This window comes from Lichenostomus cassidix, chromosome 1, assembly GCF_008360975.1.
Source record: "Lichenostomus cassidix isolate B80296 chromosome 1, HeHo_3.0, whole genome shotgun sequence".
Lineage (NCBI taxonomy): Eukaryota > Metazoa > Chordata > Aves > Passeriformes > Meliphagidae > Lichenostomus > Lichenostomus cassidix.
This window is the reverse complement of record NC_139479.1, coordinates 17,809,599-17,833,877: the sequence shown is the minus strand read 5'-3', so window position 1 is coordinate 17,833,877 and position 24,279 is coordinate 17,809,599. Positions and strand designations below refer to the sequence as shown.

General features: G+C 42.3%; 1 long non-coding RNA gene across 1 annotated transcript; it reads right to left on the bottom strand.

Annotated features, from left to right (window-relative positions):
• Positions 1-2,663: 2,663 nt before the first annotated feature.
• LOC146444289 (uncharacterized) lies at positions 2,664-12,627 on the bottom strand. The gene is made up of 3 exons (XR_014846689.1): positions 12,465-12,627; positions 9,154-9,327; positions 2,664-4,044 (listed from the first exon to the last, which is right to left on the bottom strand). It is a non-coding gene; the product is annotated as an uncharacterized LOC146444289 (long non-coding RNA).
• Between the last annotated feature and the right edge of the window lie 11,652 nt (positions 12,628-24,279).

Sequence of the window (24,279 nt, the reverse complement as noted above, 5' to 3'; positions counted from 1 at the left end):
AACACACCATTTAATTCTGAATCCATCCATAAAATGTTCCTAAATGATTCCCAGCTGGGCAGTGTGTAAGAGGCAATGTCCCCAGAACAAATATATCAACAGGCCTGTACAGCCACTTGACAGACTGGGGCTGCTCTGTGGTTTTCTGTTAGCTCAGGTGGTTTTCTTAAAGGAATTACCTCCAATGTCTGCAAAAAAAGATTAGTCAGTACATTCTACAAAACATATAGAAAACGCTCAATCAAAACTACTGAAAACCCACTTGTCAACGTAGATTTGAAATGTTACAGGTTCACCATTTTCTTCTCCATGTATATAAAATGGATATGATATAACTATAACGTTTAGAAAACCTGAGATGGGGGTTGCACATATATAGTTAATAAAAAAGAAAAAAATTAAAAAATAAAAAGAGAGAGAAACAATGAAGTAAAAGCTTCCTGGCAAAGACTAGCAGAAGGATGTAGCTGCCAAAAGAAGAAGCTGCCTTTGATTAACCTTTACATGCAGTATGCACTCGTGATTCTTTTCACTTGGGTCTCATTGCAGCAAATGCATAAAAATTCCCTGATTAATGTGATTGCTTTAAATTTTATTTGTAACAGCCTCCAAATATAAATCTGCATATTCAGAACATCCTGAGTGATGGTTGTCTTCCTGTCCTTCCCATAATACCTCATGGAGGTTGTTTTCTCTAGCATGGGGAGCAGCATGTTATGGTCTGCAGATGGGGCAGCAATGCCTCTCCTCCCTCCAACAGCTTTGCTTTGGCAGCCATATCTCTTACATGCCTGCTCACAGTAACAAATGAGCGTGCATGAGGATGGAAGTGTGAGGCCTGTGTGATGGGAAGGGATTTACAATGCCTGGCTGTTAGTGTGATTGCCAATGTCAATGCAAGAAGGAGAGGAGAGGATACGAAACGACACGACGTGACATGACATAACATGACTTGACATGACATGACATGACATGACACAAGACCCCTCTTTTCTTCTTTCTCCTTCACCCCACCTTTATCACCTTCACCACCTTTCCCAGACCATTAATCTCTTGCTCCACTCAGAATGTGTGCTTCCTCAGCCAGGTGCTGGTGGCTCTGGAGTGGAATCTGGCAGTGGGAGCAGGAATGGGCAGGGTGCCCTGTCTGCAACAAGCCCTGGCCCAGCATGGGGCAGCAATGTGATGTTGCTTTCTGATGCACCCACACCAGGGTCTAATTGCATACCCAGAGTGTTATCCTAGGACCCAGCATTTTAAGGTGGCTGCCTAGTCTCAGCTAGCCATCTCAGCTTCCTCTTTGGTCAATATAGAGAGTCTAAGGGAGGTGTCTAAGATGGGAGGGGTGGCTCTTCCTCTGGAGTTGTCTGCATAACTTCTATTAAGTGACTTTAGACAATCAACCCTGACTAGATATCCAACTTTTAGACAACTAGAGCTGCATAGTAGAACTGCTTCTCTATGGCATAGAGGTGAATGGAGGATAAATAATTCAGATAGGTGGATCATAAATCATTCACCCCCTGAGAATTCAAGGTCCCTCAGCTCTTTCCACTGAGAGTTTTGGGGCATTTTATTAATTTTTCTCAAGACACATATTATTTTACCCTTCTCCTATAGGTGTCTGAATAAAGTACATAATTTCCTGATATTATCATCTAATGGAGCTACTCCTGTGCTAAATACATGGAGGGTTGTATTTTGGAGCTAGAGGCTTTGTAGACAAGTCCCATGGACCGTTCAGTGTGTGTCATTGCACAAACCCTGAATGAAGTTTCTCAGCATATGATGGGCTCACAGCATATCTGACTCCATCTCAGCAACCAGGGCTATGAGGATCTTAAAAGTGCTGAGTGGAGTGCTGGAGCCCAGACTCTGGCTAGAGCAGTGGGAGTTTTTTTGAGCACAAGTGACACGGCAATTCAGGATTTATTTCACAGAAAGGGCTGTGGTTGCAGCTGGCTCCTGCAATGAAATGCTGACCTTTTTCAGAAACACTGTAACTAACTGTATTAAGCCTGGAAGATTTAACTGGCAGATTTGTTTGGCAGGCTGCTGATAGAACAGAGAATTTGTATTCCAATCTTTGATTACTTATCAGGCTCGGATGGCAACCTGCTCAACCAGGTTAGCAGCAAGGCACTTCTAGGCATGCTCAGCATTACACCTCTAGGAGTAGAGGAATTTTTACCAGTAAGTAGAATGAAATATATTCCTGAAGAGTCAGGGCCAATGGTTTGGGTTTTGGGTTTTTTGTTTTGGTTTTATTTTCCAGTGTAATTTTGGATGTAGGTCCCTATGTCTTCCCTAAATCCTAGATGTATTTCTTCAGAAATGGTCATTGGCCAGTAAAGCATTTTGTCCTGACAGTTGTATTAAAAATTATATTAAATATGTATCAGATTTGGGATCTGAAACTCACTTTTATGAGTTTCTCCTCTTAGCTGGGAGCAACTGAACTGAGATGCATCGTGTACCCAACAAGAGTATTTCCCAGCAAGATGAAATAATCATGACATTGGACCAAAACTGAGACTGTATGAGATTTGGGCCTGATGTCCTACTTTAGTCTGCCAAGCAGAATCCTTTCCATATCCCTGTTATGCAGGTGGATAGAAGACCCTTTCACAGACATGGGGGAACTGCTGATTGAGGCCCAGAGCTACAGTACTAGGACTGGTGTGCACCATGCAGCCAAACTGCATTATTTGTCAGGAGTGTGTTTCTGGGAAGTGCAACTGTTAGCAGTATGGTGGACAAAAAGGTAATTTTTATTGAAAGGTTTAGTGTTACAGAGATGAATGCATTGAGGGACTAAGAAAAACACACAATGTAAATGCAAAGGGCAGTATATACATTTTGGAGAGTGGAAAGGCAGGAATAGAACTATTAAAAAGAGGAGATGCTGTCTTCTCAGGACAGATAGCCAATATGAAAGACCTTGATGTCTTCATCTGAGACTGAAGCACCAGTACAAGTCTTTTAGCATGGCATCTCTTGAGACCTTCTTTTGAACATTTACATTTTCTTTGCATCATCATGCCTGAGATGCATTAGGGTATATTGAACGTGCAGGATGTTGGCACACTGTGATGACAGTGGCCAGCAGAGCAGGTCATTAAGTGACTGGTGGTGTTTCTCCAAAACAAGGAGTGGCAAAATGGCAGAGAACTGGGCATTACTGTCCTGGAATTAAATAATATAGAAGAAAGAAGATGTTCTTCTGATGAGTGTGATGACTCAGTGAAATAAAAACCAATGAAAACTTTGTCAGCTCTAATTTTAACCGTGCCAGTTATTTCTTCCTTACTTTCAGAGCACAATATCAGCATATTTAGTTGTGTGGTTACAAGCAAAGAGCAAGCATGCTCTGCAGTTTGTGTCAATAGAGCCCATGAGAAGTTAGATCTCCACAACAAATATCTGTGTGTTTGTGTGAATGTGTGTGTATTCCTCAAGAGAGGAATGATCCCCATCAAATACTGCAGGCAGGCTTGTGGGCAGGGATCTGCAGCCAATGGGGAGATTAGCTCACTGGCATCTCCTCACCTTTACAATAGAACTTAGCCTGGAACAACTTCTTGGGTGTAATCTGTTTAAAAAGACAAAAGACAGATGCCTTTTTCATGTAAAGAAATTTTGTATGTAACCTGTGCTTCCAAGTGAAATGTGCCCTCGAGGAATCTCTCTAGTGATGTCAGATACTCACATGCCTCTGCAGAGCTGATGAAAAAGAAGTAGAAAAAGCCAAAGCAGTTGGGAGCCTTCCCCCTCACACCACTGTAATTACTGCACAGAAGGCATTTCATGTTTGTCTCCTCTCCCTAAAGCACTGCTTCATGGCACTCTTCACATGAGCAGTGAATTTCCATAAGTGAGTGGTGACCTACATTCAAGGCAGAAGCCTTGCTGCTTGCTTTCAGGAGTGTGCCCTGGCTGCCTTCCAGATCAAGCCTGAGATTCTCAGCATTTCATTTCCTGGCTCATCCCTGTCGGGTTTTCTGGGGACTGGGTTCACTGAAGAACATCTGCACAGAAAGGTCACTGCAAAAAGAAGGTTTGGAATGAATTTTTGTGGTAGCCTTAGACATTACTCTGACAGAAGTTATAAAAATATAGCCTATGATGAACACAAATGAATAGGTAGTTAAGAAAGCAGCAGCCTGGTTAAAATCTGGGCTTGTAAAAATCAAGACTGATTCAGTCATAAAGTATTTTTTTTAAATTTTGTCAAAGTCTTACCATTAAATGGGCTCCTGAATTAAAAGTTTAAGCTTTGACATTGATGATTTGTCCTGCTGTGTACCTTGTCACTGACAGAAGAAGCTACCAACCTGTGAAGTGGTGTAGGAATATTGAATAGAATAAAAAAAATGCCTTCAAAAACCTTTTATGTGGATAAAACAGGAGTGTGTAAAGTGAGTGCATGATTAATTTTAATTTATTATGCCAGAAATCTGGCTGTGAACTTCCTATTTCTGGTTTGGGTTTTATTCTGCAAGTAAAGCAGTTGTTTGAAGGGCTGCAGAGAGCTGTGGTAGGAGCACATGAATCACTGACGTCTTTCAAAAGAAAACTCTGCTCTAAGTGTGGCTATCCCAGTGGTGAAGTGACATGGAGACCAGACAGACCAAAACCAAAGCATAAATTAAATCAGCTGGATCTGCTCAGAGATAACCATTTCTAGAGAAATTTATACCAGCTGTTCTTTTGGATTCACAGAGCACAACTAGACAAATACTTCAAAATGAGCAGCATTGGTCTCAATAACATCCTCTACACTATGAGAGTACTTGAATATTAGGATGTGTTGCTTGGGCTCCAGAAGAGAGTTCACCCTTCCAAGTTCTCTCTCCCTAATGTGAGAATGTGCATGGGCTAAGGGAGCACATTCCTGTCTGCTCCAACCTATCACACAACATAACCACATAAATATGTGAAAGGGGAATGAATAAAAAGATCAAGTCAAACTATCCACAAAGAAAATCTCTCCAAACTTACAGCCCAAATACTGAAAATTCTGAAAATCCTGAAAATCTGGCAAACCAGGGGAACCTTTTCTTGGCTCATGAACAAACAGGGAAAACATGGGAATGAGTCATTAGGGTCAGGGCTAGTTCAGACTTCAGATCAACTGGAGTTTGTTTCAGGCAACTGACTTTTTTCTGTGACACAGACAGAGGAAAGGCTGACGAGGCAGAATGAAAATAACAAATGACCGTGACTCCACAAGGATCCTCTTTCCCAGTAAGCTGGCTAATTGCTGGGAGGCTACTGACTGTGTGGAAGAGCTACCCTATGTTTGTTTCAGTTTCTTAACTTCAGCCAAATGCAGTAACCATACCTGAAACTACTTCGGCATAAAAATGGATCAGGAGTGAAAACAGCAGTGATGGAAAGTTTTGAGATTTTGCATGTTTTGACCCTGGGCTATTTCTCTTAGCCAGGAGGGATTTCCCACCTTCTTTTGCAGTAACCTCACTTTCCAGAGTGCCTCACTTAGTATGGCTCAGCCTGAGCAAGGAGAGTAGAGCAGGAGTGTTTCTGGCAGCTGGCACAGCAGTGTCTTGAGCTGCAGCCATGAGAGAGATCTCTGCTCTGGGCTTGGGCCAGGGAATTGTACAGGGCCTGAGTGCATTATGGCTGAGAAATGCTGACCCAGTGGGACTGGGGCTGGTGCTGAATGTCCCTTCAAAACACCCCTTTTCACTTCCATTTCTGCTTTTGTGCTTGCAGTGCACCACTGTGTTTTACTTATTTCTCTGTCTTGCGCTGTCTGCTTCTCATTTTCTTTTTGCTCCCTCAACTCTTTTCTCTGCTTGTTCTTGCTTCTCATTCTTGTTCAGTGTGTGTTTCCCCTCTGGTCTTTTTCAAAAATTGCTGCTACCACCCTCCATGATCAGCACTCAGTGATCCTCACCCTTCTGGAACACTGAGCAATGTTAGGAGCTCAACCACCACAACAAACCTGGTGGATGAATTTAACCCTGTGTATTTTGCTGGTTGCTGTGCTGCACAAAAGGCTGTTTTGTGCATGAAGATCTAAGACTTGTCAGCCGTGCTTTACCTGGAGGAATGTAGCAGCCAAACCATACTAATACTAGCTTCTAGGTCCAACACTAACACAAGCTGCTAGCTCCAAAGCTAACACTGTGCTGAAAGAGGATTTTAATTTGCAAAAATAAACAAAACTGCAGAACTACATTGTTCAGTGAAGAATTCAGTGTTCTCATTTTTCATGAAAAAGCATGGGAAACTGAAAAACAACACTCTGCCACCAGGCACAGCATGAAGCAAGACAAAGACAAATCAATAATACTGGGCTACTTTCTTTACCTAATTGCCTGGGGAAATCACCTAAAGCAAATTTGGATGCTAAAAATGTTTGCAGGGATAAAAATATCAAGCAATTTTCAGTTCAAAAAAATATACCAATACTCTGAAACTTAACTATTTCCTCAGTGCTTAAAAGTGAGTCTGCTGAGGTTCCACCACTTCTCTTGGTAATGTGAGAGTAAAAGCTTTTCTGAAAAAAACAACGTGTACTTGTGTTGTCTCTCACCATTCAAGAAATGCTGCTTCTTCTAAAGCAAAAGAGCATCTTTTACCTATTGCTGTAAATTCAGAAGTCATGCATTGGTATCAGCAATCGACCCCTTGCCATAATTATACTGTCTATTCCCTTCCTATCCAGCCTGCTGGACTGAAACACAACTCTAACATTGCCATCCCCTCATCACACTTGTATGATGAAAAAAACTGGAAAAAAAACCCACTAAACTGTGAGCAGGCATTATATGTCATTAATAATATAGACCACACTAGGACATCAATAGAAAACTCATCTGAGAATTTTCCTTGTAATAATTCTTCCTTTCATTTGCTTTGGTTCTTTAAAGAAAAAGAGAAAAATCTAGTTGCCACCTTGATTTCTTTTAGGTTGTCTTTTTCAATCAAACCCAAAAACCTAATCGGAGTGAAGGAATATGAAATAGACCAATTCTCCTCAAAATGGGGAGTGTAGGATAAATTTCAGATGGCTGAGGGAAAATCCATCTCACCTTTATTTCCATTTTTTCTTCCCCAGTCTTTGGGACCCCTTTACTCTTTGATGGCTATAGGATGAACTGCCAGAAAGAGAACCTAAGGAAAGCTTAGGTTTTGTGTAGTACCTCCCTGGTGAGACGGCATGGCAGGCTGAGATGGGAGTCACAAAAGCTGTATCTGCTTACCACTGCAGAAGCAGCTCCACGGGGACTTGCCCAGGGCAGGAGGCAGCTAGTGGGCTCAGACGAGAGTGCAGAGAGCTCCTGCCAGCAGCAGGGATTCATGGCACAGGGGGTCAGGGCACCAGGCTGAGCTGGAGTCAGCCTCACTTTGATAAATGTGGTGATGGAAGGAGTTTAAAATGTTATTATTTAATACTGACTTGATTGTTACTTGGGAACATTGTGAATTTTTATCCCATTAGTTAATCAGTTTAAATGGATTGTAAAATCTGAAGGAAACAAAAATGCAGGCATGGGCAAGACTGCATGGTGCAAATCCATATTACTTCTGAAATGGGGATTCACTCTTCCTCCTCTTCTCCCCTCCCTTTGCCAGCACTCTGACTGCAGGGTGCTAAGCTGAGCCCTTTGTTTGGTATGGTGAATATTTCACTTGTTCCATTCTGTGGGGAAGCAAGGCACCCGGATGCAGGGAGACCACTATTCTCAGCAGTGGCATGTGTGGACCAAGTCAGCTGGCCTGCAAAACTCTACCCATGTCAAAAATGACAATCTTATTGTGAACAGTCTCTCTTCTTGGGTGCACAGGGGCTGTATTTCAGACAGAATTAGTATGTATCTTAGTTTTTGTGCATTCTTACAAAATCAATAACTACTCAGTTTGTCCACAGAGACTGGAGATCTAGGCTTGTTCAAAAAAACAAAAGGAACAGTATCTTTTCCACCACTTTCATTCCTACTCGTTTTTGCAACTCAGTAAACTGGCTTAAACACTGTGATAATGATTTAATTGCCTACACACTACCTGTCAATGCTGCTTTAAAAAACCACATCCTTCTTGGGTTTCCTGGATCTAAGTCTGAGTAGCCTGAGTCGTGGCCTCAGAAAAAGAAAGGGAAGGTTGTTTTTTTCTTTTATAAAAGACGCATTATGTTAGGAGCTGGACAATTCTCAGGGACTCAAGCGGCCAAGGATATGTGAGAGCATCAGTGCAGGGTCTTGCCACTAACACTGTTTGCTTGGATCCTGCTTCTCAGGTAGAATTGTGATTTTGTGTGTGTCTGACTGATGAGTACAACATCTGACACGCAAAGCCAGGATTTGTGCATGCACATCCCCGTTGCATGAGAAAATGTAAAATCTGCTCAGACATAAGATTTGTACCATGTGCAATGATCTAATTTCTGCACTGTGATAAAGCCAGGTTTACATTTGACTTTCCTTAGTGTTTTGCAGACTAGAAAAAGAAAACAATACTGTCAAGACTGGCTTGGAAGATTTCAGAGCAAGAAATTTGGTACCCATGGATTTAAGAACAACTATTGTACACAAAAAGCAGACAAATGTGTGTGGGTGGGAAGGAAGGTCAGCCTGTTCCTTATGCAAAATCATGATCAATACAAGCAGAGTGATGGCTGGGGTGCGAGAAGGGGGTTATGTTGCAAAGAACTGGGATAAGTGAGACAGCAATAGCTGCACTCATTATAAATCAGTTCAGATTTTAATCATCACTGTACACCACAAGGGCTGGGGAGGAAAGAGGCTGTTTATCTCTTGCTGCTTCTCCCTCCCAAACTGTCAGTAGCTGCCCTACCCTTCTGCTTTAGGGGCACAACCCCTGCAGCCTCTTCTTCCCCTATCAGATTTCACCACGGACTGCCTAACATTTTGTCTACATGCACTACTTGCACCCTAGTGTGACTACACAGCAAGTGCTGCACATCTTCACTGCCAGAGCCTCATCTGCTCTATGCCTTGCCCACCAGATTCCCCATGCCTCCCCTCCAGGAGATTTTGAGTACATCCTCTACAGAGTCCGCTGTTCTCTAGTAGCAGGCTCTAGTGCTGCTCTCTGAAAGTACCTTTAAAAACATCCTTTGCTGTGCCGCCTACAAAAATCTGAATGACAACAAGGAAGTTGTACCTTCAGCTTTCTGTGCTGCACAGTGTTGCCTCCTTTGCTCTCTTACTTGATCATCCATGTCCATCTTCTTCACAACTGCTGCTTAATGGGACCAGGAAATGCCTTTAGTTAGCTCTCTGGTTGGAGCTGTGCATAGCAGAAACCAGAAGTTGCTTGGCACTATATCCATTAAACCTGTAATAAGCAGAAATACAAAGTCCAATATCAAGCAACATTTGGGATGGTCTGTCTTGATTAATAATAATTAATCTGCTAATAATAATAATCTGCTGTAAAAGCAGTGTCTCAGCTGTTCTGGCTCTTCACAGTTGACTCAGAACCCCTTGCCAGAGCGCTCAGGCCCCACATGTACCAGTAAAAATGTGAAGTATGAAAGTATGACCCATGGTACAGGTTAGCATTTATTCAGGAATCAGTGAATACGCTTTTTAGATTTCACTTGTGATAATCAAATAACGAGAGGTCAGAGACTGGGAAAGCATTCAGGGGAAAGAGTTTAGACTCTTGGCCCAGATTGCTTGTTCTCATGTTTCCTTCCCAGTCTGTAGAGTTGTTTTCTTCCTTTCACAGAAACAGTTTCTGTTCTGTGTCATGCAGCTACACGTCTCTTTGGAGTGTGACATATGCATGTTCAAAAGCTCCTGGTGACAGTGAGCAGAAATAAAGCTCAAGAGAGTCTGTTCCTGTCAGCCAGCTGGACGTCATCATGCAGGTACTGTGGGTGTAAATCCTGGTGCTTATTCCGTTGTGAGTTTTTGCTCCCCTGCTTGCAAAGGATTTGCAAAATCTCCTCTGCTGGAAGCAGAGTGCCGTGTTTGCAAATGAGAAATCCTCCTCTCCCCTTTCCTCATCTATTATCAGTGATCTCTGGTGTGAACAAAGCAAAAGAAACCCCGGAGAACAAAAAGTACTGAAAATGCTGCTTTAGACCACAGAAGCATTTTGCAGTTCCTGACTGTCAAGTTCACAGCCAGGACACAATCTGTATTTGCGGCCAGCCCTCATCACTTCCTCAGCAGCTCCCCAGACACTTCTGGGCATGCTGGGGCTCGTGAGGACAAGCCCACACCATGCAGGGCTCAGGAGGCACCAGGAGCAGGCTGGATGGTTAGCACCTGCATGCTCCTTCTCTGGAGATCCTGGGAGGACTTTCCCAGGGGTTTAGTCAAGGGAGGGCCTGGGTACCACAGGTGGTGGGAGGAAAAGGAAGTGCTGAGAACTGGAGGCAGAGCAGGCAGCTGCCCTCAGAAGACAGAAGCAGTGATGCCAGTGAGTGGAGCTTGCTGAAGGATGTCTTATCTACTGTTTCAGGAACTGACTGTGATTTCAACAGCAGTTTTGACCAATGCTGATCAGTTACTTCCAGCACAGCCCTGTCTTTTGGCTCTGCAGCTAACCCAGCTAATGTGTGTATAGAGCAGATCTGTACAAAGACACAATGGCACAGAGCTGACAATGCCATAAAGAGGGTGCCACAAGTGCTGGAATGGGAAATCAGAGCTCCTTCTCCTTGTCTCTACGTACATTGGCCTGAGTGTAACTCAGTTAATACATGGAACTGCATGGAGCTAGTGCACTTGGACCCTTGTACCCCTGCACAGTGCTTTTCTGGATGACCTCTATGCTGTGGGTGGGAGACACAGAGGGGAAAGATCCCAGGATAAACAATAAGTTTAGGGTTGTCCAAACAGTAGAAGGCAACATGGGAACTAAGTTCCCCAACCACCTCCCATTACCTTTCTGCAGCCTGCTTGAGGAAAGCAGTAATACTCCTGCAAGAAGCAGTGTCAGATACGCTGAACTCTACTGGAACTGGAGATGACTTCAAACCTACAATGACCTTGTTTATGATCCTTTTCAAAATATTTCTTTCTGGAACTTCTTGTCAGCCATTTCAATGCCCACTCCCTGGGTTGATTTAGAGAGGTGTTCAGCCAGTCCTCCTGGGAATAATGCAATTTTACAGTGTTTTGCATTCAAGCCAATATCTTTTCTTCTACCATCATCACCCCACGATTACTTCACAACCAGCAAGACAAAAGCCTGTGACAAAAGTGATGACAGCAGTTTCCCAGGCTAGCATGTCCCAGGGGCTCCTCATCCTGGCACCAGCTTGCCTGCAGAGTGGGGAGTGAAGGGGCTTTCTCCCATAGGGTAACCCAGAGCCTGGGGTATCCCAGAGGATATTTCTGGTGCAGAAACACAGAGAGGGGCTGGGGGCTTCAGTGGCTACACTGCTGGGAGGGCAGTGGTCTTGGCTGGCTACTCCTCTCTTCCGGAGCAAATAGTCAGTGCCACCAATCGTGTGTGCCCAACCCTGCACACGCTGCCAAGGATCCATTGGAGAAGGGATGAAATGTATCTGACAACATCCCTGCAGCTGTGAGTCTGCTACACTCCTGTGTGGAGAGGCCTCTTGCTAAGTACCACTAGTACAGCCATTTACTTGTTGCTGTTGTGTCAAAAAACAACATCTGTGCTGTGGTCCCTGCAAATTCATCCTCAGCACTTTCCTTCTGCTTTGCTCTCAGATAATATTTTCCCAGTGGAAGGGATCTTGCTTCATTCCCTCTATTCCACAGAAATAAAACACAAATAAAAGCACGATATAAACATGTGGGTCTCCTGTGTAAAGCTCCATTAACCAGTGTACCTGCTCAGGGCTGGATGAATCACCCTGAGCAGGGCTGTTTCTAAGCATACACCGAGTGTGCTTTAGAGGAAAATAGGAAATACCTGTGCTTCAGTCTTATAACAGTCGTGCTTGAATCAAAGCAGATGATTCGTAGCCAGGGTCAGGTTCACAAGAAAGGGCGAGGCTGCTAGAAAATCGAAATGATAAAGCTTCCTGTTTTCAGAGATAGATTTCAACAATGATTATTTCTGCCTCAGAGAAGGAAATGGATGCCTGCTAGCTGAAAAGTACCTCACTATATCTCCTTGCACTTGTGTGCCAAAAAGTCACAAACAACAAGTGGATTGTGCTGGAAATGAAAGGAGGCTTCCTTTTGGAGTTTTCATCTACAGTAAAATTGTTACACACTTGCAAAATTAAGGCTGCTCTGTTTTTTGCTGTTATGCAAACTTTAGGCTTTCTCCTAGGCAACGCAGAGTGCCCTTAAGAACTAGAAGTGCTCCATGTCTTATGACCTTATTTTCCTTATATACACAATGATTAAAACAAAAGACAGCTGTTAATTTCAGGAAAAAAGCCATCATGCAGTAAATCTTTTGTGCTGCACCATAATAACACCGCTCTTCAGACAGACACAATTGAGCTATAAGAGCTGTCTACATTTGGTGCTACTTACCATAAGAAGGTATTCCTTTATTTCCAAATATATGGGAAAGTTGGCTGCACATCACAGAGCTGCTGATCATGATACATACAGGAAGTGAAATCTCATTTTTTCTTCTTAAGTGACACTTCACTGAAGGCATGACGTGCTTTCTGTATTGTCGAGGAATCATGGAATGCTTTGGGCTAGAAGGGACCATAAAGATCATTTAGTTGCAACCCCCCTGCCAGGAGCAGGGATGTTGTTCACTAGACCAAGTTTCTCAAAGCTCTATCCAACCTGGCCTGGAACATTTCCTGAAATAAGTATCCAACTGATTATTTTTCACCAATGTAATCACATGCTTTTGTGATACAGGTGACTTCATGTTTGCTGTGAATCACATGAAGTCAGTCAACCAGAAAGGTCTGCATTACTTCTTTGCCACAAAGGCTCATCTTGTCAGTGCTAAGAGGAGCCAGGCAGGAAGAGGCAAAGCACTAAGTGTCCTCCTGGTTAGACATCCCAGAAACCATTGTACTTTACTCCAGATGGGAATGTGCAAAAGCAAGCTTGCATATCACCAGCTCCTCTTCTCCCTGGCTATGATGGTTTGATTCAGCACCCAAAGGGCACTGGAGTTGGGACCTTTCCCACAGCCAGGCTATCATGTGAAGTCCAGGTTTGTCCTCCCTGAGAACTTAATCTGCACTATGTGTTTCATTTTGAAGGATGATTATAGAACTGAGTGGATACCTGTCTTTGGCATAAGGTTGGGTTTCATTCAGTCTGTCCTGGTTCTGACCAGAGCAGGGTAGCCATTCATAATGAATTAAAACAGTTATAATAAAATAACAGTTATAATAAAATCTTGTTTCAAAATGAGATACCCACCATGGGACGTATTCTTCCACCAGAAGCTTTAGAAGCATTTCTTCAGGCAGTGTCTCCCCATATGAAGAGCATTTCCTGTTTGTATCTTCAAGACTCAGGGTCACTTGAACACCTAAAGCACCACCAAGTGTCTCCCCAGCTGCAGCAGAGCACACACTCTCACAGGGCCAGATTACAACAGAAACAGGTCCATAAGACTAGCTGATGAGCTGCTGCTGAATGATGAAGCCTGGAAAACACATCGAGGCAGAAGCATGCAGATTTTCATTGCAGTGCTTTGATACAGACTCTATAATGTTCAGATGCAAAGGGGATCCTGCCTGGCTGCATTGTCTCCTCAACAAAGCAAGCTCTGCTTTTGTTTTGAATCACTCTGAACAACACAGTAGCACAGAATTCATGTGGGTAAAAAACACTGAGTCAGCCTGCTTGGTTTAATAATTTCTCAGGCTCTGCAGGTAAGGTCCATTAATATCACTGTGGATTTTGAGGGAGATAGGACTTTATGTGCCAGGTGTCGTAGAGGATTTAGTGATCCTCTTGATTTCAACAGTGATACAGAAGGTGGTACTAACTGTTCTTTGTCAAGTCCCTCCTACTCATCTCTGGCTTTGGAGGCTGAATATAAATTCAGTGTCTCCTTGAATCTGTTTTTTTCAGGGTATTTGTTGTACAGGTAAGTAGGTAACTGGATACAAAGAAGGTACAAAGAAAGTAATTTGCATAGATTTGATGTTTTAGAAACAAGAGTGCTTACGAAATGGTGTGTGAATTCAGGGTCATGGTTCTTCTTTTGGAGTTAGTTCTGAAGTTCAAATTTGGAGCCAGGTGCACTTTTCTGACCATTTGCTAGATTTAGCACATGGGAAATACAGTAATTGATAAAACATTTAAGAAAATGTAACAAAAAATCCCCAAAGGTTTTTTTCAGGTTTATTTGCTTTTTGAAAAATATCTTCAAATTGGGAGAACTCAGAATGGCTTATGAAAAGTTTCTCTGCCTTTAGGACCTAACCTGAATATAAGTTTGTGTAAGGACGAAAAAGTATGGCCGGAATATTTGCTGCTATTGGAGAAGTTCTGGGATTATGAAGTGGACCATTCCAAGGCAATGTGTTTTATGTTGGAAATGGATGTGTGGCCAGATGTCCTAAGGACTGTGGGAACTATTAAGGTAGTTTAAAGCAACCTTTGCCTATTCAAATACCACAAGGAATTCAGCAACTACTTATGAGCATGCTTATAGCGCTAAGTAAAAGAGAAGCAGGGAGGACACACAGGACTGCACCCTCATCACTTGCCCTGTCCCACTGCTAACTCACCTCCTAACCCTCATTGGGGCCATTCCAACAGGAGAAATTTCTTCTGGAGTGGAACATGAGACTTGGCTTGTTGGTGAGAGACAAGTCCCTGGACTTCCTTTATGCAGTCATAAAGACACAGCATCTCAACCAACTTGCAAGACTCATCCATGTAACCTAAGCATATTTAAACAAAGAAACAAAAAAAGATTAATTTAGAGCACTTAAAACTATCAGTAAAGCTGTAGTTCCGTCATACAGGGAGCTGATCTCTTTAGCTGAGTACCATCCAGCTGGTCCATGGTGCAGAGAACTGATGTGGGAGAAACACACTCTGTTACTTTGGAGAAGATGACCTCCATAAGGACTGGATGCCCTTGATATATTCTCTCCAACCTCAACTATTTTGTGATTCAAATGTCTGTGAAAATCTCTTTGTCCCAGAAAACTTTATGCCTCATGCTATATGCTTGTCCATGCTACTCTAATTCTGCACTGACAATTCCTTTCTCACAGCTGGAATAGCATGAACACAGAACCAAAAGAATGAGGTGAACACCATGCCTTATTCAACACAAATGCCATTTTATGCCCAGACTACATCCAAATCACACCTGACTTCTGGCATATATTTTTGATATTGTTCATCACAGGATCATGTTCAACAGTCAAATGGGAGCTGTAACTTCCTGGCAAAGTCAGCCAAGGCCCCAAAACGAAGCATCTAGCCTGCTTATTCTTATAAAATACCTTTGCTTTTCAGCTATGAGCCAGTAAACTGGATTTTCTGCTATGCTCAGCACTGAATTTAACCAAAACTGACAGTCTTCCCATTGCTGCCACTTTCTGGCCACTGGAATTCAATAATCTATAGCTGTGTTCTTGTAAGGTGGACTGAGGGCTGGTATTTTCAAGATAAAAGATTGTTTCTTCTACACTTGTGGCCATGAATAGACATGTATGCACACACCAGGAGGCCAAGTCTCACTGAAGAGAGAATAACACCAAAAGACATGAATAAAATCATCAGTCTGCCCGAGTTTTTAATAGACCATAACTCTTGTTTAGAAAAAGAAAAAAAGCCCTTCTGCAGGCCAAGCACATATCTAAATACACACCTGAAACTCAAGATGTTTGAGTTTAGAGCAGAGCACGTTTGCTTCACAAAGAATCCTGGAAGCCCTTGCAGCAAGATGAAGTGAGATTACACTTCTCAATAGTCTTCTTTAATATAACTGAAGAGAGACCTTTTTACCCTGCAATATAAGCACTTCAGGAAAAAAACCAACATAGGGCTAAAGTGTGCATTGCAGGCTGGGGCTAAAACCTGCTTAAACTTTGGGATTCACTTCATGTGGGATTTCCCAAAGATCCTGAACAGTAATAATGCCAATGCATTTCAGATCATGTGTATCAGCTTGCTAAGACTGTGTTTCCATGATTTAATGCTTTGAAACCACCAGCAAAATTTGTAGTTACTGCCTGGTTGTGACCTGCAAGCTGGTTCTCTAGAACTGGGTAGGACCAGACATCTCCCAGGTGACGCAGCACAAGTGTGAAGAATGTCAGGAGAAAATACTACACTGGGATTTTGGAAGAGTTATACTGAAGGCAGTTGCACACCAGTGGTATAAATCGTATTTAGCTTAGCTAGCTGGAATGAGCCTAGTTTGCCATGCACACTCTGAATTGTGAGAAGATTGGGAGGCCATTAATATTAACTACATCCCTTCTTTTTGTATTCTGACTTATTGTGTCATGAGATTCTTATGCAACTTTTCCCATAAAAGTTGTTTTGTGGGTTTGTTGGTCAGTTTGGCTTATACCTAAACAATTTCTAAAAAAGTTGCTTTCCTGCCCTGCACAGGCTGGCTATTTAAACTCACAGTTTGCTTGTACTTTTGAGTAATTGTTAGTTGAGGATATTAACCATTTTATAGGAAGAACATGCAGAGATTTCTCAGTCACTACAAAGAGTGTGTCATGCATACAGCATAGCCCAGACTCAACAGCAGAGATCATCACAACTTCAGCTGGGTGGAAAATAGCTTAGACGTCTAATAAATAGGAGTGAAATAACAACCTAGCTAGCCCAAGCTATTTTTGGTCTAAGCAACAAACAAACAACACCCCCACCCCCCAAAAAAAAGCCCAAACAAATAAAAACTACCAACTTAAAGGAAGAAGAAATATGTCTGAGGAGGTATCTACCAGGATTCCTGATGGACCATTCTTGTGTGGACATAAATATACCTGGGAAACCAGGTGAGTGTTGAAGCAAGGCCAAAATGAAAAGGAGCCCCTTGCAAAGGACAGCCTGAAATCCCAGAAGGGAACTGCCTTCATTTGTGACAAGCTAAGTTCAGAATAAGAACATCTACTTGAGAAGAAAGTAAATAAAGGACTCCTCCAAATCATTAGCTAATTTGGATTAGGGAGAGAAATACTTTAAAATCCTGTCCTAGACACCAACTGTAAGCTCCCACTAGGAGAAATTCAGCAAATTTTTTTGTTCCAAGAAGCAGTGCCACTGCACGAATCACAGTCTTTGGACTATGAATTAAGCATAGGTTGCTCATTGGACATATGGCAAATAGAACAGCATTTATGATCTCAGTTTTAAAGTGCCCAGCAGTGCATTCTCATCCAAAATTCCTGCAAATCCTGAAGTTACTAGAGCTGCATAATTATTTACCTCAGAGGGAATTAGTGGCAATGGGCACTGATTTTCAAGTAATGAGAATTTGAGGTATCTCCTTAGTTTTGATTTTATTATGGATATTTATCTTTTTTAAAATACTTCATTTGCAGATTATTTTGCAGCAAAAGCAAAACTCCCAAGCACTAACCAGGCTCTGAACTGATGAGCAGTTTGATTTCTCTTCTGCTTTTTAGAGACCGCTGGGATTGCTTTTACTTTTCAAGAGGCAGAGTTGAGCAACTGTTGCAGGGTATTCATTCCCAGCAAGCAACCTGTTTTTAAAATTCAAGCAAACATGAGTCTCCCTCAGTGTCTGTGAATTCCAGACATCCAGCTGGGTGCTGCTGATAATGAAAAGGAACTGACAGCTATGTCCCAGCTGTCCCAACACAGAGTTAACTTCTCTGTTTCATAAAGAGAAAAGCAGCCCCAGGTCTTGCCAGTATCCCAAGGCAGAGCAGGTTGATTGGATATTAGAAATGGGATCTGGCATGGGTAAAAATAGAATAGTAAGTAGTAAAGTAAGGGAACTTGCACTTTTATGAGTGAAAAAAAGCAATAAGCTTTTCGATGTTGAGTGAAGTATGAAGAAATCCATCGATTTCACATGCAATATATTTCCTTTCCACTTGCATCCCTGCCTGCTGTACTTTTCTGAACCAAAAAACCAACACTGGGGCTGGATGCACCATGGGGAATGATGAGAGGATGATTTCTGTGGATACAGAGCAATGCCTCCCCAGCAGCACCAGGCTCCAGCAGCAGTGTGTATCCATGGGTGTCACTCTGAGCATGTACAAATGTGGCTCTTGTTCCATCAGCTGCTCTGCATGTGACAGGGGGCTGTTTCAGAAAAAGGAGTTCCTTGTTTATGCTGCCCCGAGGATGAATGAATATATATACTCAGTAAGATATTTTCACACTAAAAATCCAGCTTTTCAGCCATGAGGAGTTAAAACTGACATGGTCTTTCAAAAGAGTTAGCAATTTTGGGGTTGTGTTCTTGTACCCTCCCTCCAGTTTTAGTGAGTAGTACATGCCAGCCGTGATGTCCCTCAGTGCTTTTCATTCACCAGTGCATGAAAACAGCACTGTTTGGTATGGTCTGTGGTGCTGCCTGCTTTTCTCCTTGCCAGCTGATTGCTGCTCTTAAGGCATACAGTGCAAACCTGTTAATCATAACCTTCCTGCACCAGCTGTCCTCATGAGTCAATAGGTTACTGCTGGGCTGCAGCATCCCTCAAAGACATTTGCAGCCTCAGTTTGCTGTGCTGAATAATTTCTCTACATGATTTAAGTCATAATTTTTTAAGCTTCTAAAAAGATTTTTGCATTTTCTGTCTCTAGTCTGTGGCTGTGGTAGAGACGTTTTTGCATGGCCTGATTGCTTCTATTTCCTAATAATTATTTGGTAATTACCTGTTGCCGGTGAATGTTTGCTAGTAATTAGCAGGGTGGTAACTAAGAGAACACTTCCTCCCTGTAAGAAGCATGTAAGATATCTACAGTAACCATGGAATAACATCTGGTATATAGAAACTTCTTGAATGAAATACTGAAGCAGGCTAGGAGTGGTTTTAAATTATCTGCACATGGCTTTTTACGAAGTAACTCAGCATACCTGCAATCATAAAAAAAAATTTAGACCAAACCCTGAAATTTTCCATGTCCACTTTGGTAAATGTTGTCTTTCCTTGACAAAGGACATTGTTTCCAGTAGTGTCTACTGCTTTATGCTACTTTGATACCTGCCATTAGCATGTCCAGATGAATTAAAGCAAACCAATCCAATGGCGCAATATGTTCTAGAGGGCATAGGTGACAATATGGGATGTTTCCACAGGAAAACCACACCACTGACAGGCATAGATAACTCTGAGGAAAACTGCCCAGGAGCCAGGGATTATGGTTATATGGCCAGCTCTCCTTCCTACAGAGGCTGCACAATAACCCAGGATAAGTCAATGTGAGCTGTTCCTGCAAGGTGTGTAGTGCAGTCTTGTCTCTTGTCTGCTGGAGCACAGGGGGGAAAAGGGAGGTACAGTGGGCATTTGGAGCAGGAGGTCCACCCTCCAAGCACCAGTTTAGCCTATGTACACACTTTCCTACACAAAAATGCTCTTTCACAATTCTGCCTCACCATTGCAGATGCCTGGTTCCTGTGGCGCAGAGGGAGGAAGTAGGATTTACTGACTGTGCCTCAAAAACATGGTTAACTTTTGTAGCATTTTGCCTTTACCACCCAGTGGTTCCCACTGATATCAGAGCACTGCATTCACTTCTGTTGTACACACACTTACATGGGATTGAAGAAAACATCTCTGTGTTCCAGGCTTGTGCTTTTTTTCTCCTCCCCATAATCATTTCAAGCCCCATATAATCTGTGGTTCAGAAGTACATCTCCTTGGGTGCAGAATGTAATACTCTGAACATGAACAGGCTGCCCAGGGAAGGGGTTGAGTCAGGGGTTGAGTCACTAAATACCTTGCTGGAGGTATTTAGAAGATGTAGATGTGTTTACAGACATGGTTTAGTGGTGGACTTGGCAATGTAAGCATCACAGGTGGACTCAATGGTCTCAAAGGTCTTATCCAACTTAAATGATTCTGTGATCCTCTGATTCTATGTTGTGCCTGAAACATGCATACCTAGATGCTGCCACTGCTGACATAGGCCTTTTAGATCTTTGAGCCTAAATTAAGATTGCAGCTTTCATGTCTTGTGCTGATTTGTTAATCATAATCTCATTTATCTTATTTTTCTTTCTATTGCCTTTCCAGTGTACCAGAACTGATGCATTGATATCGACATGCACTGAGGAGCAGATTTATGCCACAGAACATTTCCCAGGTGGCACTGGCATGGTGACTGGAGGAGCATGGATGAATAAAGAAAGCTACACTACAGTACAAAGATCTGAGCCTACCACCAAACTGATACCTACTTTCATTGAAGTTATTCTACAGTACATCAAGAGCAGGTGCAGACACAATGTGAGCGAGGAGGAAAAGAAACGAAGCGTCACTATCCTGGGTTTGGCTCTCTGGTACAGCCAGGACCAGTGTGGAGATATTTGGACATAGGTTACCAAAACATGTCACCAAAAGGCAGAGTGGAGCATTGCTAGACTCTCAGGTTAGTGTGGTGTGAGGAGCAGTGATGAAATCTGTAGGGCTGGCAGGATTGACCACAAGCAGGACTTAGAGGAGGATCTCTTTCCCTACAACCTGCTGTCTACAATTCCCTATCAGCAGTACTGTGCCTTTGAACTAAAATACCATATATATTGGAATTTCAAATGGGAAGAGCGGCGGGATCCTACAAGGATTCACTCTCCCTTTCTAACAAATCCACCTCGGAATCATCAGTATTGAAAGTAACCCATGGGAGGAAAGGAAAAGTGATATGATAGGTGATGCTAATCATCTGCCTGAGGATGCTTTACACAAATAGGGTCAAGGTCGCACTGTATGTGTGAAAGAAGAATCCAGGGAGACATTAGTGTCAAACATCAAACACTAGGGAAAATTTTAGCAGGGGATTGCACTCAATAATGAATTCATACTTACTGTCACCAACTGAGACAAAACATTCCTGAGCAGGGATGGGACAGAATTTCTTCTGTATCTGTCCAGAAGACAATTCACCCAGATTAAATAAATTTTTACACTGAAGAAAACTCAAGTTAGTAAAATTAATAATGTGAGTTTTTTATCTAGAGCACTAGTGGCCCTTTTTTAAATTTTTATATTATGATTTCTGTGAATTTATGCTTCACTTGAAATTATTGCAAAAATAATTTGGATGCACAAATTTAACTTTACTTGCTTGGAAAAACAGTTCTTACATACGGCCTCTGTTGAAACAGCAAGGTTAATAACCTTAGAGAATATTTAATGTATTCCTTAAGGAGATGAGATAGACACAAACCCAAGAACGGGTGAGGTAAACCTTTTGTGCAAATATGACCTCATATTCAAAATGTTATTTTAAATATGATTATTTATTTACACAAATATTTACAGTGCTAGTGAATACTGCAAAGATCCTGTTGAACTAAAACCTACTTGTAGATATGTTAATGAATAGCAAAATAAAAGTGGTTTTAGACACTGCCTCAGTTAATGAGCTGTCTTGTTTCCGGTACTCAAATACCATATTGCTACATTCACCAAATGCATTTCAAGGGTAATAAAAGTGATTAATGAGCTATAGCAAGTGACTTATTAGAAGGAACTAAATATATCAGTTTTGCTTGCTCTGAGGGAGCACCTGCAAATATTTATACAGGAAACTGTGAGTTCTTAAATCTGATGTAATGCTGAACAAAGGTTGTACCCACAAAACAGCATCATTGAGGTTGACAAGGTGTCTTATGGATCACCACACTGGTACAAATGAATGATGATAGTGGTGCCAGACTTCAGTAGAGATAAAGGAATTATTAGCCTGGTGCCAGTTCAGGGATAGGATGGTAAAGAAGAGGAAAAATCCCTGAAGTTTAATGGCAGAAAAAGTGTTCTTAAAGGCACCATCTATGAAAATTCCCCCAGGTGAAGGAAAATTCCTGTCTTTGGGGTAAATAAAAAAACTGGAAGGTCTGTTGTCTTAACTGGCCTGTGACGGCAATAAGATGGTGAAAACTGCCAAAAATTTGTTGATATCCTCTAGCTCTAGCACTTTTACAATTCTACAGCTTTGCTGTGACATACAAAAGTCAAGGTTATTTTATACAGGCAGGCAGAACCTGAGCTTCAACATGATGCAAAAGTTCTTAGAAGAGACTATACATTTTTTGTGGCTCATGTCTGTGGTTCCTCTCCCTTCTCTGGACTATCAAGAGCCTGCAAAATGAAGGCTGAATTCAAACCATTGAAAAGATATCTAGGTCACTCTCTAGCAAGTGCAACAAGGAGCTTCTGAAGAGAAGCTTAGTAAACTTTCTGCATCAAGAATTTAAGCTGTAATGGTCATGCAGAGAAATGTAGACATGCCTGGAGATGGGAGGGTGAAGACAGAAGAACTCATCCACTCTCTCTTATGTTTTCCACTCTGAATTTTATATTTTCATGGATTCAGGTTTTCTAGATGCATAGGAGTCTCCTCCCCCAATCTCGCAAGTCTTGTTGTTGCCTATCCTAGAGCTACAGGCTGTGATGTCTCCTTCCTTCCTGTTCATTTTCAGCTGAAACAGGAAAGCAGGCAGAAGTATGTAGTTGGCACACAGAGGAGCAAAGGAAAATGTTTTTATATTGTGCCCACAGCTTTTAATTAAGGTTCCAGCAGGATCTTTCTGCACAGGGACTGAGATTACCTTGCGCAAAACCGAGAGGCTGGGATGTGGGGAATAGCGAATCATAAAACACACAAAACTGTATTCATGAAATCAATCTGGGCTACTGAGAGCCCAGGGAGCTTTATGGAAATGAGGCGACCAGTAAGGCAACGTCTACAGACTCCAGGAACAATGGGCTCCACTTTCACAATCCTGTCTGGGAGGCAGAAACGAAGAGCAGGGCCTCAGTGCCCGTGGCTCCCGCGTGTCCCTTGTGCTGGCGCAGCAGCTGGCCCTGCTCAACGGGACATCTCCTTCGAGAGGCTGACCCAGAGAGGCAATTGCTGCGTGACTGAGCGTGGGGCTCTGGCAGTTGTTTTTTGTTGTTGTTGTCGTTGTTTGTTTGTTTGGGGTGGGATTTTTTGGTTTTTTTGGGTTTTGTGGCACCACCACCCCAAATGGCTTTTGACTGCCCGGCTAAATAATTTCTGCCACCGACCCCCCCCGCCTTGTCTTTATACAGTCTCATATTGTTTGGACAATTACCAGGGTTTGTCTTGTCATTGTTTCACCAAATGTAATGTTAACACATATTTTGTGCTCTGCAGTTTTCTACACATGCCATTCACTATTCACTCCACTTCTTGTTTATTTTTCTTCAGAACTTTCTCTGTTTTGTTTGAGTACTTTTCATATGGAAGCATTTAAAGGTGTGTGTAATAATATGTTACCTACCATAACAATTGTAATTTGAATTGTGAGGGCAGGAAACTGTTAAATACTTCAACATTAAATTTACTATAGAGTATCTTAAAATATGCTCTAGAAAACACTTTGGACTGTCTTGAAGCAGTAGACCTCAGATGCCCTTCCCAGTTGCCAGGTAGAGATGAGCACAGCTAGCAGCTCCCATCTTAATTTTAAACTGGGACCCAGATAAACATGATTTTGGTCCCACTAGTGCTCTTTGTACCTTGCTTCCCACAGAAAGCAGCCCAGTGCTTTCCCACAGATCTCCCAGTGAGGCCAAGCAAGGGGGCAGGACTGCAGGGCAGAGGGGCTTGCAGGGAGCCTTGCTCATGGAGGGCTCACAGGCTTAGTGTGAACTGAACGGGGGAAGGAAAATAAAGGGAAGAAGACGAGGTTACAGCAATATGTCTCTGGGTGGTACAATGTCTGTGGGTGGTAGAACTTTAAGAGCCCAAGCTAAATTTTTCTCATTAACATGGTGTGACTGGCTATTGTCAGAAAGCTTAACTTTGTAGAGATTGCTGGCAAAATATTTGGGAGGGTGGTGAAGAGGAGGAAAAAACTTACAATCTAGCACTGCAAAGCAGAGTAGGATTTGAAGCACTGTATAACAAGTGGGCAAACTATAGTATAAGACAGTGCCTCAAAAATAGTCTTAGAGATATAAAATACAACCTGGTTACCTGAATTACCCTCAGCATATTTAGTCATGACCAGGACCAGAGATGTTTAAAATCTGAAAGACAAGCCTTATTTAAGGGAAGGCAACAAGTACAATTTCGGTTGTGCAACTGCACAGTGATAAATTGAAGCTATTCTCAGTATTCTCTCCTGGCTCGGTGGCAGGGATAAAAGCAGAAACAGGAGCTGGATGTAGCAATTTCTTGCTTCTCCTCTTGCAATGAATTCAAACTTTGACTCAACTAA